This window comes from Leptinotarsa decemlineata, unplaced genomic scaffold (genome assembly GCF_025532065.1).
Source record: "Leptinotarsa decemlineata unplaced genomic scaffold, Ldec_3_MD MMD2_tig00026314_RagTag_RagTag, whole genome shotgun sequence".
Lineage (NCBI taxonomy): Eukaryota > Metazoa > Arthropoda > Insecta > Coleoptera > Chrysomelidae > Leptinotarsa > Leptinotarsa decemlineata.
This window is the reverse complement of record NW_027412684.1, coordinates 7,933,447-7,950,019: the sequence shown is the minus strand read 5'-3', so window position 1 is coordinate 7,950,019 and position 16,573 is coordinate 7,933,447. Positions and strand designations below refer to the sequence as shown.

The following is a 16,573-nucleotide window of genomic DNA, read 5'->3' as shown; positions in this document are numbered from 1 at the left end:
AAGTATAGTTGAAGAAACTGATATTGTGCATACTTGAAGTGTCGGCGCTCTCAGAGACCAAAAAACCAATACAGCGAAGTAAAGCCGCTGCCAACTAGTACACGTGGACTGAAGAATTGGCGGTTCATATTGGATGGTTTTTACTAACCGAATTTTATGATTGGCTGAAGAGTCATAAAATTAAATTTGAAGTCTTGTTACGGAAACGAATAGAATGCGAGCTGTCGTGTTGTCGATGTTCAGTCAGGAACTGATCGCGATTTGAGTGTTGAAATTCGATATTGGTGCAGTTATAATTACTTGAAATGTTTGTTATCTGTTTGAAATGTGGCGTCCTTGGACAAGTACTAATAGTAATCGCCGACTTTTTCCTGTGTAGTGATTCCAATAGCGATGGAGAACAATGCGAAGAAGAGATACCAGTGAATAAGATTCAGATGCGTTTGAATATTGGAACACAGAGAGTATGTTTCAACGTATATAAGAATCTACATCTCAAGTTTGGTTTCGAGGGAAACAAACTATTACAAGCAACATCAGATGTGACCGAAATTCCTTTCTCAACTCTACGTAAAATAGTCAAAAACAATCCTTATGAACGCAAGACGCGATGTGATACGGGATTACCAAAACCTTTAGATGTTCGTCTAATAAAATCATTGAAAAAAAACAATATACGACTGTTACAAAAGCAATGAGATTCCTACAATTGAAATCATAAGGAAGAAATTGGATAACGTGAGCTGCTGTGACAAAACTCTTCAGAATTGGATAAAGAAACTAGGATTTAGATTTAAAATAATAAACAAACGTCAATCAGTTATGGAAAGCAGAAGAATAGTGGAAATGCGTAACAAATACTTAGAACAAATAAAGTTAATGTAGACGGTAAATTTTCTATTTGGACGAAACTTGGTATAACACTTAGGACATAGTTGCGAAAGGGTGGACTGATGGTTCGAGAATATGTACGCCTAACATGTCTGCAAACAAAGGATCGCGACTAATCATTGTGCATTGCGGAGGAAGTAAAGGATGGGTTCCGAATTCTTTGAAATTATGTGGAAAAAAACTTGAGGACTGCAATGATGATTATCATAAGAACATGGAAACACATTGATCCCAAATTTGGATGCGAATAGTGTAATACTTCTTGACAATGCTTCTTATCATTCGTGACAGCTCAGCAAAGTACCGAATAAAAATTCGAGGATAGATGAAATACAAAGTTTTTTTATGGATATCAATTTGTATTTTGAAGATAACTATACAAAAAACCAACTATTTGAAGTTTTACAGACAAAAACATTTAAAAAAGTGTATACCTTTGAGAGTATTGCTGAAAAGTATGGACACAAATCAGGCGTAAAAATTATTTTCCAAAATTTGATAAGCAGGTAATAGAGCTAAATAAATCTGTTTTCAAATCTGTTTGAAATCTGTTTTTCCGTGAATCATACGAACGACAACTCTCAGACGTTGAGAAACATGTGTGAGCTAAGGACTAACGACGTCTAACCTTTTAACGTGTGATTCCTAACACGGTTGCAGAATCATCCCAGCTTCAACCAGATAAATTCTCTCGAGGAAAATATCTGGTCAAGGAGGCAGGAATCGAACCCACGGTCTTCCGATCGTGAGTCGGGCGCACGACCACCGCGGTTAATTCCACAAGAAGAAGTATTCAATATTACCGAAGAAGACTGGCAGAAAAGGATTAAACATGTTATTTTAGTTGAAAATACTATATAGAGACTGGACACTTCCATATTAAATATATTCATTGAAATAAATTCATTGTTGATTTGAATGTCGACACTGATAGTGAAACAGAGAATATGGAAAAAGAATTATCAGAAGCTTTCGAAGAAAATTAGTGAAGTGTTTTTGAAGCGATCGAAGTATTTTCAATCATCACCATAGTTTGCACTATATCAATTACTTGAACTATACCAAATATCCGATCAATCTGTCAACAGGAAGGAGGTCAAACCTCAATCAACAAATTTCATCCAAAAAACAAACAGGACAAGCTTAATAAAACCGTTTAAATACATTTTTTATGCTTTTGATAGTACTTTGTTTAACAAATCATCTGAAGTAAAATCAAAGTTTAAAACTCAAGAAGTAATTCGTTTATACAAGGATTTTTTTTCAAAATGGACTAACAAATAATATACTTACTTAAATATTATGATGTTATTAAGGAAGGCTCTGTATAATCAACGTCAGATTTATAAAAAAAATGACTCAAATGATTGTGCTATATGATACAGTTGGGAAATCATGGGTGAAAAACAAACTAAAGTATTCATTTCGCCGGCTACTTACTCATATAAAAATGTGTGATGAGCTACACAAATCCGTACGTCATTTTGGTTTTCCATCCTGGAAAAAGCTCGATTGAGCAATCTAAATTGCATCGACGCCTCCATGCACATGAGGGGGAACATCGTGTCAAATCCTAGAGCACCAGCATATATACCGAAGGACAAAAGTTCAATTTCGAATAAAGAGATAGCGTAAAACCAAAATTCTCCTTCTGGCAGCCAACACGGTAAAGGTAGTTCGTGAAGTATAAACGGCTTCAGTGTCACCGCCAAAAGTGTGCTGGAGATGAAAACAAGATATACTCTCATGAATAAGTACATGTTTTTAGGGTATATTCTTATTTCGTCTTCGAACTCCTTCCCGAATTTATCGTATTTCCAGAATTTCTCTCGAAGGACCAAGATACCTTGCAGGTCATCCTTGTAGACTAATATGATAAGTAATTTAGTTGTTATCTAAAACGAATATAAAAAGTGGTTCTATGACGTAATTGAATCAATACATCGCCTAAAATACCTGGAAAAATAAACCCATTCCTTCAAAATAGTTCGCAAAAACTTTGAGGGAGTTTTTGTTTCCAGAAATGATGCCAATAATCATCAAAACGTCTACAGTGATAACGAATAGAAGCGATACATACGTTTTCATTTTGTCAAAGAGAGTTTGTTTTTTCATGAATCCCATAATTTTCATCAGTGTCAAAGTTAATTTCAAACAATTTTCTTCAGGCTGCATGTCGGCAATTCAGTTCGATCAGTTCTGACCACTTATGTGAAGGCCCCACACCTGCTGGATTGCAATAAGTACAATAAAAATACAATAAACTTTTCTTATTAGTCAGTGGGCTATGCTTGAAGACCGGCAGTAAACAAATCTAAAGAAATGAACTTTAAATGTTCAAGCCAGATATACCTACACGATAGGTTGAATGGACTGACGCCAATCAGAAAACAACTACTCCCCTGGCTAATACCACGAACGGCGTTGGATTATATCCGACAGGCGTCAGTGCAACAATCTTTACAGAAAATTTCCTGCATGTGCAATTGGTAATACAACTGAAAGAGTCGGCCTTCAATTTAGGTCGATGATGGTCACTATCTTGCACAGATGAGTGGCTAAGGAGGCCGAAACTGGTCTGCAAGTGTTCCGGTTTCAAAATTGAAGGTCGACTCTTTCAGTTGTATTCCCAATTGCATATGCAGGAAATTTTCTGTGAAGAATTCTGCACTGACGCCTGTCGCATATAATCCAAAGTCGTTCGTGTTATTAGCCAGTGGAGTAGTTGTTTTCTGATAGGCATCAGTCCATTCAACCTACTGTGTAGATATATCTGAGACTGGCTTGAACATCTAAAGTTCATTTCTTTAGATTTAAATACACTTTTCAATTATTTTCCAATAGGACCAACGTGTCGACTTTCATGGAAGTTTGCAAAATCGGTTGCCCTTTTTCTATACATGTATTAGCTGGAATAGGAAAAGCCTTCACCTATTTCAATGAATATTAAGCCAATTTTTCAACCTTTTCTAAGAGACTTCTGATCAGCCATTTTCTACTGCCTGACCAAGCGTCTTCTCGTCTTCATTTCATTCAGGTTGGAGCCCAGCTCCCTTACCCTTTTAGCTGATTTTTGTAGTTTCTACTGCAAATTATTATGCAGATAAACAATATCTATGACTAGAAAGCATATTCTGTATGATTCTATGTTTGAAAAAAGGAATAACCATAAGCGATGGTAAAGGGGTCAAATTCAATGGATCTGGGACATACGGTGTTTCAAACAAAGCATGTCAAAAAGATGAGTGCATATACTGTAGCTCTATAAAATTTATTTAAACAAAACGGTCTTTTCAGATATCAGATCCGGATGATATTGATGAATAGTGAAGTTTTGATCTTCCATATCATCTCCTAATTTTCTGAAACATACAGAAGGAAGAAATAATTTTCGGTGGTAGAGAATAATTTTTCTATATTATTTTTCTTTGATAAACATTGGTTTGAATATTTCCTGTTATTACATTAATGTGAATTTATTCCATCTTTTTTTCTATGCATTTTTCGGCGCTATAGTGTTTGAATATGACATTTGAGATGACGAAAGAATACACAAGCAATCTTTTCTTCCACAAGTGAAAGAAGAAGGTGAAATAGTTATTGTTAACGTTAAATCAGAGAGAAGTATTTTTTGGATAATACATCGAAGAGGGTTGTGAGTAATTTCTTAGCATTTGAGACCAATTGATGAAGCATTACTATCGATTGACAGTTCACATCTTGCTTATTTAAAGTTTATACGGCTTCAATTCTTTTATACTACAGAAAAAGTTGTTTTCTCCAATGTTTTCCACATTTCACATTCCTCAGTTTTTTTGATTGTCGAAATCTTTTACATTGGTTTCAATGCCATCAAAATCCCGGCCAGTAGACTCAATGCTCTTCCTATGACCTTTCACACAAGCTTCAACTCGAAATCAGCCCAATAAAAGACAAAAATACACGAAATGTGTTTTTTATATAGGTAGAAGATGCTCAAAATCGTGTGCAAAGAACATGTGTGAATTTTGGTGAAAGGCATAGACCAAGGATCGGCAAGTAGTTTTAGGTGTGGTCCGAATACTGTGGGAAAATTTTAACGAGGTCCAGAAGAAAACAATTGATAATAATTAAGTGTACCTATGTATCATTTTGTTTTCAAATAAAATTCTGAATTATAAAACACAAGACATAAAATTAATGTGAGAAACTACATAGACGGTCGTGAGCCAATTTTTTATAGTTTGTTAGGAACAGCAAATTCGAAGTGTGTCTTCTAGGTAGGCGTTCGTTAATCTTGAACAATATTTGTTTTTCAAAAAATTCATCTTTAAGAAAGATATTTCACATACGTATGTCGAGCCAAACATAGTGGCCAAATTTATATCTAGTTTCTTGCAATTATCATATTTCCTGGAACATGTTTGACTCAAAATTCTTCAGTGGATATCGTTTTTAACATTTCCAATGACACATCTTGCAAATCAATTATCTCTATTTGAAGTGATGGCTTTGACAGATCGAACAACTTGGCAACCACATCTGTCCATTCTACCGCTACATCAACTTCGAATGGCGATTTAAGACACGGAAATTGTCCATCTCTGCAAAGTCTTGGAATCTTGTAGCAAATTCGTTCTTCATATCGGCCAGGAATTTAACAAACACTGCAATCTTCTTCAGAGTTCTATATTCAAGAATGGTCGGAAAATGAATAAATTCTTGTCTTCCAATATCTTTTTCAAAGATATCCAGCTTGCGATGAAAAGCACACGCTCTGTATCAGATCACATTTTAATTTTCAATTTCCTTGTAACTCTGTGTTGATCGCATTTAAATATATGATTAATCTTTTAGAAAAGCTATAACCAGCATAATGCGCTTGCTTGTTATGAACTTGAAGTGCTTTCTGGTTCCCTGTGTATTTAAATTTTGCAAGTATGTTACTTATTCTTTTATTAGCCAGAAACGTTCAATAGCTTGACCTTTATTTAGCCAACGAACATTGTTGTGTTGCAGTAAGTCGGAATACGCTGAATCGCATTCAGAAGGAAACTCCTTGAAAGGTCGACGCTGAAGAGTAGAATGAGATCTCATTAAAGTATTCAACTTGACCAAGCTGTCCATTACTTCTTTCAGTGTAGCACTAAGTTTGCCACAAAGAGTTACCTGATGAATTATGCACTGATATGATATAAGACCTGGGTTTTTATCCCTGAGTCTCTTTACTACAACTTTTTCATTGCCAATCAGGGCTGGGGCCCTGTCAGTTGAAAGCGCATATTTCCGTAAAAATGATATGTAGTTCAACCACTGGATGTTTCTTGTGCGTAACAAAGATTTAACAACATTAAAATCACAAGAGATATAACTAATTCGTACAAACACACACGCATACACAGGCTAGATAGGAATTGATCGAACCATATTAGTTGTAGGTACTTGTAAAACAGGCAACTAGGCAACTTAAAATTAAATAAGTTCTAATCTATACTTGATATATAACACATTACAATATTTGGCGGTCCGAGGTTCGACCTTTTGCGGTCCGCAAACGGACCGCTGTCCGCCTGTTGGCGACCGTTGGCATAGACTGTTCTTATGATTTAATTTTATGGCTTAACCTGCTAGACTACATAGACGGATTAGTTGCTGCCATAATCTTCCATTCACTTCTAAATTTTGAGTTGCCTCTGCTCGCAGGACTATTCATTAAGCCGATATGAATTTCTTCATTGATTTGAAAGTTTAAAAACATTTCAGAGTATTCGCAGGTGTTTGCTCTCCATGAACTTTTTAGAATGGGATTCCATATTCGGTTGAGGTTCATAGCTTCTTCTTTTCTGTTAAAATTATCCATGTGTTTGTGAATTTTTATTGCCTCCCGTACCAGTCGGTTATGGTATTCCTGGTTGTGGGCAATGAGTTTCGTGATTTCAAATAGAATCCTGTGATTTTCTTCACTGAGTGGTGCTTGTTTCGCTACAGCCGACTTGTCCGTTTGGCCTAGTCTGCAGTTTCTTTCATGCTCCTTCAGACCCGTACCTATGGGTCTTTTGGTGGTTCCGATGTATACCTTCCCACGGTATGCGTGCTATACCCCTGATGCCGATAGTGAGTATCTTTGGTCTTTAGTGGACTCGAGGATTTGTTGTATGTTCTTATTGGGTTTGAAAACCGTTTCAATGTTGTGTTTCCCCAAGAGTTTTCGATTCTGTCAGTGACCCTGTGACCTCAGCTTGTGCGCAATAGTTACTTCTTTGCATGGGTTGGGCTACCTATCGGGCGCGTTCACAGGTGGCGGATAGAAGAACGGCCAGGGGACTGGAGGCCCTGTCCGGGAAGCCAATGTGGTCTTACGGACGGGGTCGCCGAACTTCTGGTCAGTGGCAGAAATGAGTAGGGTGAGGGGAACTAAAACTCACCAAAATCCTTTGCAAAACATGCCACCGTGGATCAGCCTAACCAAGCTAATGTGCCGACAGCTGAATGGCCGCAGGTTGATATACGGTTACGAACGATCCCCTTGAGAAACAGGGCGAAACCTCATTGCAATCAGCCTACCTCTGGTAATGCGGGGCTCTGCCAGAGGTGACCAACTCTTCCGTTGCTACTCGTGGGAACACACATGAATGAAACAAACAAAACAGACACAACAAAAACCAATCCCAAGACTGGACAGAAGTGCTTACCTCAATCTAAGGCAGTGGCCGGTGATGAACAGAAATGTCCACCCCAATCTACCGCTTGGAATGAGGCTGGACATAGCAGATCACCTCGTGATGTAATACAAAGGCCAAGGCGTAAGCGCATTTGCGTCTCCGAGGCCAAAAGGAGAAAGAGAGTGGAAGAGGCAGGAGTGGCAGCAACTATGAGTGCACCCTTCCCCTTCCCCACTTCACCTCCAACAGCAAGGGCACTTCCTGCGGCGGGCGCCAAGACAACGACAGTAATGTCGCTGCACCTTCCAAAACCTTCGCGGAGGCCACCGTGAGACACCTTAAAGTTGCCAAAGAGAGGTGTGTTCGGTGAGTCTTGCCCTACATCTGCCAGTATGAAGGAGATGTCTCCTAGTGAGCTGTCCACCTTTCTGGAAAGGACAGTATGGACGATGACCTAGGAGGACAACTCCTCAGGAGGATATACAATGGGTCACATGTGGTCTAAGTGCTGTGGGTCTACACTCACCCCTCCTACTTTACAGATACAGATACTTCTTTGCAGCATCTACTCATCTTTGTAAAGAGTTTATTTTGAGATTAATTGCTTTCTTCCTTTCTTCCTTCCTTTGGAAGATTTTCAGATTTTTCTGTATAAAGAAGGAGAAGTAGAAAGCTAAAACCTTTCTTTCACCACTCTACAATCTATCAGATCAGAATGCCGAAATAGTATATTATACGGAAGTGAATCAAATTTTTCCAAGATATTAAAATTGGAGGCCATGACTTTTAAATTTTTTTTCTAAATTGAGGTACTATGTATACGTTTGACTTGAATCCATTTTAAATGCATCTAACATGGTTATTGATCACTCAATAGACCACACCACATAAAGAGAAACAATAATTCTTTAATTTTGTGATATATTAGACTTTAAAGGCTGGTTTTGCGAAAAATAAAAGATAAGGATTCAAGATTCAAGAATGTTTGTTTTCTTCTTGTTTTTTCTTTGTGAAAATATATCTGTTATTTGAAACTGAAAATCTTATTGGTAATTTGTAATTGAATTGGAGAAACAAACAAGACTTTTTTCAAGAATTATTTTTGACTGTCCAATATTTATGTGTACTGTTACATTTAATCACAATTACTGTTGAAATTTGTGATTCAGATTTTCTAATTATTCAATTTGTTGTTTGTTTTTATATTTTTGCTCACCTTATAGTTGTTATGAAAAAAAAAAGACTGTCAGAAGTTATTTTGGAAAAGTAATTAGAAGTTTGTTAGACTGAAATACAGTTTTATTGGTGATTCCTGAAAAGAAAAATAACTATAGTCTTAACAGATACGAAATAATGTTTTCCACAGTGATCGTAACCCAACTTGGAAAGATATATTGCAGCAAATAACAAGTTTGATTCCCGTGGGTTGGGGTACCTTTCGGGCGCGTTCCCAGATGGCGGATAGGGGAACTGCCAGGGGACTGGAGGCCCTGCCCGGAAAGCCAATGTGGCCTTATGGACGGGGTCGCCGGACTCCTGGTCAGTGGGAGAAATAAGTGAGGCGAGGGGAACTAACTCCCCAAAAGCCTTTGCAAAACATGCCACTGTGGACCAGCCTACCCAAGCTAAGGTGTAAGGAATTGTGCCGACAGCTGAATGGCCGCAGGGTGGTATGCGGTCACGAACGATCCCCTTGGGGAACTGGGCGAAACCTCATTGTAATCAGACTTCCTCTGGTAATGCAGGGCTCTACCAGAGGTGATCAACTCTTCCCTTGCTACTCGTGGGAACAGAAGTGCTCACCTCAATCTAAGGCGGTTGCTAGGGATGAACAGTAATGTCCACCCCAAGCTACTGCTTGGAATGAGGTAGATCACCTCCAACATTAAGGGCACTACCTGCGGCGGGCGCCAAGAGCTGAGCCTTGAATAAAGGCAAGGAACCGGCTGCCCCTGCAGGAAAGGTCCTTCACTTGTGCACCTCCACGGAGGAAACCCCAAGAAGGTTGAAGAAGCCGTGCAACGAAACCTTCGCGGAGGCCACCGTGAGACATCTCAAAGTTGCCAAAGAGAGTGTGTGTTCAGCGAGTCTTGGCCTACACCTGCCAATATAGAGGATATGTCTCCTAGTGACCTGTCCACCTTCCTGCAAAGGACAGGATGGACAACAGGTCACGTGTGGCCTAAGTGATGTGGGTCTACACTCCCTACTCTACAGATACAGAACAAGTTTGATTGAAAATGTGTGTTTATACCTTTTTTTTAACCTCACTCCCAATTTTCTCCAGTAATTCTAGTTATATTTGAATACTCATTCCATAAGATCTTTTTTATTGAACTTGTTCACTCGATTTTCACACAAAAATATGTTCAAAAACTAGTTTTTGTAACACGCAAGGACCCTGCGATGAAAAATACAAATTTACTCCTTTCGCTCACCTTTTATGGGATGGAATAATTAGATAAACGTTCAACTTTTTATTTATTAATATCTAACAGTTTCAAATATCTGAAATTGATATAATTCACTACAACAATTTAACATATTTATCGTTCTGGGATATAACAGGTGTCATATTGATGGCCGATGAATACTGTATATCAAGACCCTGATTCTAATAGAGAGTCGCATTTAATTGAAGTTTCGGTTTGACATATACTGAGTACTCTATAAACCCTGAAATAGATTAAATATGTATTGTCGTATATTTGCAGAGGATCTCAATTTGAGAGGAGCGAACTTGCTAAACAATTTTCACCTCACTAAAACAGTTGATTCTTAGGTGAAAACATCACCCACCACCGTATAATCTACAATACATTTACATTTCGACATCATCGGAATGAACGAATTATTTAACTCAACTCAACAACCATAAACTCTCAAGAGTCAGCCAGCAATTAAGCCTCAAACGGGGGTTTGATGAATGAAATCAATGCTGTTGAGGCTTGTCAGATAGATTGTGGCTGTAACCTATTTCAGAGACCGAATTTGGAAAGTAGCCATCGATGGTTCTCTCTCGTATACCTTTATCCCTGGGAATACCAATGATGACTTTTCCATTGTACGTTAGCGACCTATCGATTAGGCTTCCAATATATCGAATTGCTGGAGACTTGTGTTCTCTTCGCGTCTTCATTCTTTCGTTGGGGCTCAAGTGCACGAGGCGAGTTTACAAAATAACAAGCTGGCTTGTAAAATTTCCCACTTGCTCAGTAGCCAACTATCTGGCGCGTTTAAAACACGTGTTGTCGTCTGCTGTTAGCAGAGATTATTGTGACTATTTGTTAAACTATTACACGAGTGATATTTCATTGCTTTTACGAGTGTACCAACAATTTTTTACGTTGTGTAACATTAAAGATGAAGACTACAGCAACAAATCGTTGAGGGATGCAAGTTTTAAACGACTTATGAAAACCAGTTGTTAAGTAGAATGGATGAGAGCTGCTCAGGTCTGAAATCAAGTCTATTAAAGATGTCTACAGAATAGAATAACAAAAAATAAAAAAAAAGAAAAATAGAGGCTGTGGAATTAATGAAGTTTATGTACCAAAGTTATCCTGGTTCAAGGATGCTACTTATTTGAGTGAATTTTTGACAACAAGAAGCAGTACATCAAATTTGGTCTTGTGGATTCATTGAATTGTTATTTTAATACATCACAAATGCATATTTTGTTTTTAGAACATTATGCATTTTTAAGTTCAAGTTTCTCCCATTGCCACGGTTGGGTAGGATATTTTTTTCGTGAAGTACGTTATGTCTAACTCCCTTTTGTCTAACATCTGTTTGTTGTGACACATAGTGGCTTGGGGCAGTCTTTCGCAACCAGTTATGCAAACTGCAAGTAGCCCAAACAACTCAATCGATAGTATCGGGTTTCAACTCCATTGATCTCTAAATCGCCAGGCAAGAATGCCAAAAGCAATGTCTGACACTCGTCTGGCAAGGAAAAGACAATAATTGAATGTTTTTTCTAATCACTTAGTCCATGCTTACTGAAAGGCTTCATAAGATCGGGTCTTGGATTTCTCAAGCCATCTGAGCCGCCAAAGAAAATGTTTAGAAACAATTAAGAAGCTAGTAAATTCGACAACGGGGAGACTTTTCAAGCAAGTAAGAAGTTAGACGATATTGCATACAAAACTGCAGTGGATAAGCCATATGATTTTTTTGGTGAGTGTCTAGCAAGTGAATTCCATCACATAGCAAAGCGAGAAGTCATCATGCTGCAACAGGATATTCAAAATTGTCCAACAAGAACTTGATAACTTTCTTCCACTCGCGTCCCCTTAATCAATGGCTTCCTCAACTGGTTCTTCAAACGACGAAGAGAGTATCTTACAAACAGTGATGAATAATACGTTTTCAAAATTATGTCAAAAAATTCCATGGAATTAATTCTTTGGAATAAACTACAATAAATTATTTACACTTACCTTGATAAAGGCGAAAGAACCTCGATATTGTTGTTTCTGGAACTCGAAATAGGTTCTTCAATGACCTAAATGAATCACCAGTCGCTGAATAGCGTAATGTTGATTTTAATTTTGTAGGTACTGGGATTGCCATTCTCATGGTCGTGTCCTGTTTTGACAAACTTTCGTCTACCATTCCCAGTAGCTGATCAAACTGTTAACCTCTAGTTCTCAAAATATTACTATAATCTGTAGGATATTCGTTCTTCAGCTCTTTCTGTAGACTATTTGATGAACCATAAGTAGTACGTCTTCCTATCCACGGCTTCACCCCGTTTTGCATTTTGTCGTCTAATTAACTATCACTTCAGCTACAACTGCAATACTCACCAGAACACACTCCTCCGACATCTTCAAGACCCATGCTACTAGCAACTTCTGCACAAGCTACTGTGAGTACACGTGGCTTTTTTACAAGCTAGCCCGCTCAAAAGCCGACAAGTGGTGTGTAAAGTCGCCAGTAGTTCCGACTTTTTCCAGGGCGTTTTTACAAGCAGCTAACGGAGCGAGTTCATCGTGTACACTGGACTAGTCTACGAGCTGCTTGTGAAAAAGTCTGCTTGTCGCTTGTGAACTCGCCCCGTATACTTGAGCTTTTGAGGCTTCAGATTTATCTGAAGAACCTTTCTTCAGAAAAATTATTGGATCACTAAATTAAATAATCCTCAGATTTATGTTTCTTGCACACTTCAGCTTGCATACACTTTCTGCATCTTGCTGAGCAGCTGATCCCTTGAAGCTCGTTGAAGTTTATTGTCTGAATTCTACTATTCTTGTCTCCCTCATTACTACAGAATGTAAAACAAGTAGATTCAATATAGTATTGGTGTGGTTCTCCCACCTGCCTAGTTCTGAAATGGCAAACATGTTTTATATTTGGCCATCAGACAAAAACTTGGAAATAGCCTACTATAAACGATTTGTATGTGCTTCCGTTCACCACTTCTTCCTGGAATCTTATTGATATAACGTTCAGAGCTTGCTGCACGCATATCCTCACGATATTGGTAATTTATTTCAAGCTAATGGGTGATTTTTTAGGAGGTATAGAATTTGATTTTCAAAACAACACAAAAAATTTGAAAATTGATGAAGTCTTTATTGGAATCGATGAAACGATCAATATAATTTATTGTTTGAAGATGATTTCATGCAAATATTGTCCGCGGCTCCGTTTTAGATGGCCCATGCGCAAGGTTCAATTTTGGCACACTTTCTCTAACATATCGACCGGTATTTCACGTATAAATGCTTCAATATTGGCTTCCAGAGTATCAGTCGTTGCTGGTTTATCCCTGTAGACATGAGCCTTAACATGTCCTCACAGAAAATAATCCAAAGGCGTTAAATCACACGATCAAGGCGGCCAATTGACGGGCCCCAAACGTGAGATAAACTGTTCACCGAATGGGGCTCTTAATTGGGCCATTGTTTCGCGTGCCGTGTGGCATATGGCACCGTCTTGTTGAAACCACATGTCAGGTATGTCCAATTCTTAAATTTTGGGCAACAAAAAGTCGTCAATCATCACACGGTAGCGCTCGCCATTCACAGTAACGTTCCGGCCATTGTCGTCTTTGAAGAAGTACGGCCCGATGATGCCACCGACCCATAATCCACACCTGAAAGTGACTTTTTCGGGACGCATCGGTAGCTCTTGCAATCCATTCAACCAGAAATGAGCCTCGTCGCTGAACACAATTTTTCGATAAAAATGTGGATCTTCCTCCAACTTTGCCAGCGCCCATTCACCAAATGTTAGACTTTGTGGGGGGGGGGTCGTGTGGCTTCAATTCTTGCATCAGCTGTATCTTATAAGGTTTTACACCCAATTCCTTCCGTGAAATTTTCCACGTAGTGGAGTAAGAGAGGCTCAATTGCTGCGAACGGCGGCGTATCGACATTTCACGTTCATCACGAACACTGGCGGATACAGCTGCAATATTTTCTTCAGTCCTCACTCTACGTATGCGTGTTGGTGGTTTATAATGTCCAATAATGTGAACGAAACTGCCCATAAATTGGAAGAAGTGCACGACGCACTTTCTTCACCGAGCATGAATTTTAATAATAAAATTCAAGAATTTGCAAGAGTTGTTCATTTGTAAGTCGATTCATGGTTGAATTATAGACCAAACTGAATAAGTTTGACAATGACACAAGACACGATTCACGCGTGAGCTGTCAAAAATAGTGTTGCCAAAAAGATACCAGCAAAAAAATCACTCATTATTTCAAGGTGACTGAGTCTTCTGCATATCCTAGTTCTTTATGTAGTATGGTAAAAGGACAGCTCCTGAGGATAGTCTCTGTTTCTCCTTTGAAAGCACTGCATACTAATCATCGTTTCATCGACTCCTCTTCGGTGTTGAATTTTTTTTTGAGACCCGAAGTTCCTTCGAAAGTATCTTGTAGACTCTAGCATATATATGGATGAGTTTGACCTCTTTGGTTTGCTGTCTTCATGAGTCTTCATTAGATTTAATCCAGCCTCTGTTAGACCCTAATGTACTGGTCCTTTGTACCTGTTTTTATGGTTTGCTGTTTCATTTGTATAACTTTCGCATGTAGTCAGTGGGCATACTTGAAGACTGGCTATAAATCAAATTATCTAAGAACAATTCGTTCAGGCCAGTCTCATCTCCCTACACAGTAGGTTAATGGACTGACACCTATCAAAAAACAACTACTCCCCTGGCTAATACCACGAAGGGCGTTGGATTATATCCGACAGGTGTCAGTGCAGGATTCTTCACAGAAGTTATTCCTGCATATGCTGTTGGCGATACAACTGCCGCAATAGATTTTCAATTATTGGAACACACTTGCAGACCGGTTACGGGCTGTTTGGCCACTTGTCAGTGCAAGGTAGTGTACATCATCAACATAAAGTCGATGATTTCCGATAATTGAAAATCGAATTCCGTCAGAGTATCATTCCTCGAACTAAGCTGAAGCATACAACAAACAACAGGTTTGTCGTCGCCCCATCTGCCTGTGAACGAGGTAACCAACTGCATATCCGAAATTTGCCCAGTTCCTCGTATAAGGAAAGAAAACTTCCACATATAGTCAGTGTGCATACTTGAAGACTGGCTATAAATCAAATTATCTAATCGCCAACAGCATATGCAGGAATAACTTCTTTGAAGAATCCTGCACTGACACCTTTCGGATATAATCCAACGCCCTTCGTGGTATTAGCCAGGACAGTAGTTGTTTTCTGATAGGTCTCAGTCCATTAACTTACTGTGTAGGGAGATGAGACTGGCCTGAACGAATTGTTCTTAGATTTCTACCCTGTCGAATATATAGATGACTTTGAGGAAATGTTAATTATATATAGACTATCGTTGAAGGAGACATATTTATATTGCCTAAGCCTAAACAATATGTATGATATGCTCATTGAAAACTTGAAACAAAATATATTCATGTCAGTGTGTTTTCACGGCTATTTTAAATGTTTTTTTATGAATTGATGACATAAGATTGATATACGAAACTGAATGAGGTAGGTAATTTATTATTTTATTACAGATATTCACCTCGACTTTCACAAAAAATAATATTGAGTTTAATGAAGTATAATTTAAATTTGTTCAACGATACTTCCGTGGAATGATGCTCAAAACTATTATGTTAACAAATAACACATTGAATATGTAAATTACTTGATCTATTTCCATATGTGGAAATACTCCCTGCTTTGCTGCATCTATTTGTTCTGAAAGGAAAAAATGTGATCTTCAAAGCGTTCGCAGGTGCTGCGGGTTGCTTCATTTTGCCTGATTTTCAGTAGTATTTTTGCCAACCGTTCAGAAGGTTTCCGTTTCATTTTTCCATTGGTGAATGTACAAGTAATCCCTTTCGAAATGTTGTTTTGTCTCCCGTCGAAGGTAATGAACTCTCATTCTTTGAAGAGCTTTAATAAAGATGACTTCGAACAAATTATTATTGAAATTTTAAATATAATCATGTTTTCCTTCACCATGATGAGCGAATATAGTACCACTTATAGTGAATGCGTGACTAAAAAATAATACTTTGATATTTCATCAACGTGGTTTTTGTTGAAGAAATTCGTTATTGTAAAGCATTATTTTTCGATAAATTGATGGATGTAGCCGTTACTACGTGGTAGGAAATCATTATGTAGAAAAGAGAATTGAAACTTTCTATGTTTTCTACCACTTTTATTTGTAACTAACATTACACACAATCAGAATGAATTTGAGTTCAATGTATTTAGAAAACCTAGCTTTACAGACATTACCATCTCAAGTGATTCTTTCCATCCAGACAATCATAAATAAGCAGCCTGCAATTCAATGTTGCACATATCATTCTCAATGCCTTTGTCAACTAACAATCTAGTTAAGGAAATTAAAATAATTACACAGATACGCCATAATAATGGTTTCAACGCAGATACAATCCAGAAGTTAGAAAACAAAGCCGGAAATTCACTAACAGATTAATATACTACCCCCAGATCAAACAATCAGAAATCAAGAAATGGGTAACTCTAACATATTTTGGTAAAAGAACAGACTTATG

General features: G+C 38.1%; 1 protein-coding gene across 1 annotated transcript in view; it reads right to left on the bottom strand.

Annotated features, from left to right (window-relative positions):
• Positions 1-16,573, bottom strand: part of LOC111507183 (protein croquemort) — a 184,680-nt gene that overhangs the window by 139,315 nt on the left and 28,792 nt on the right. The gene's annotated exons all lie outside the window — the stretch shown is intronic.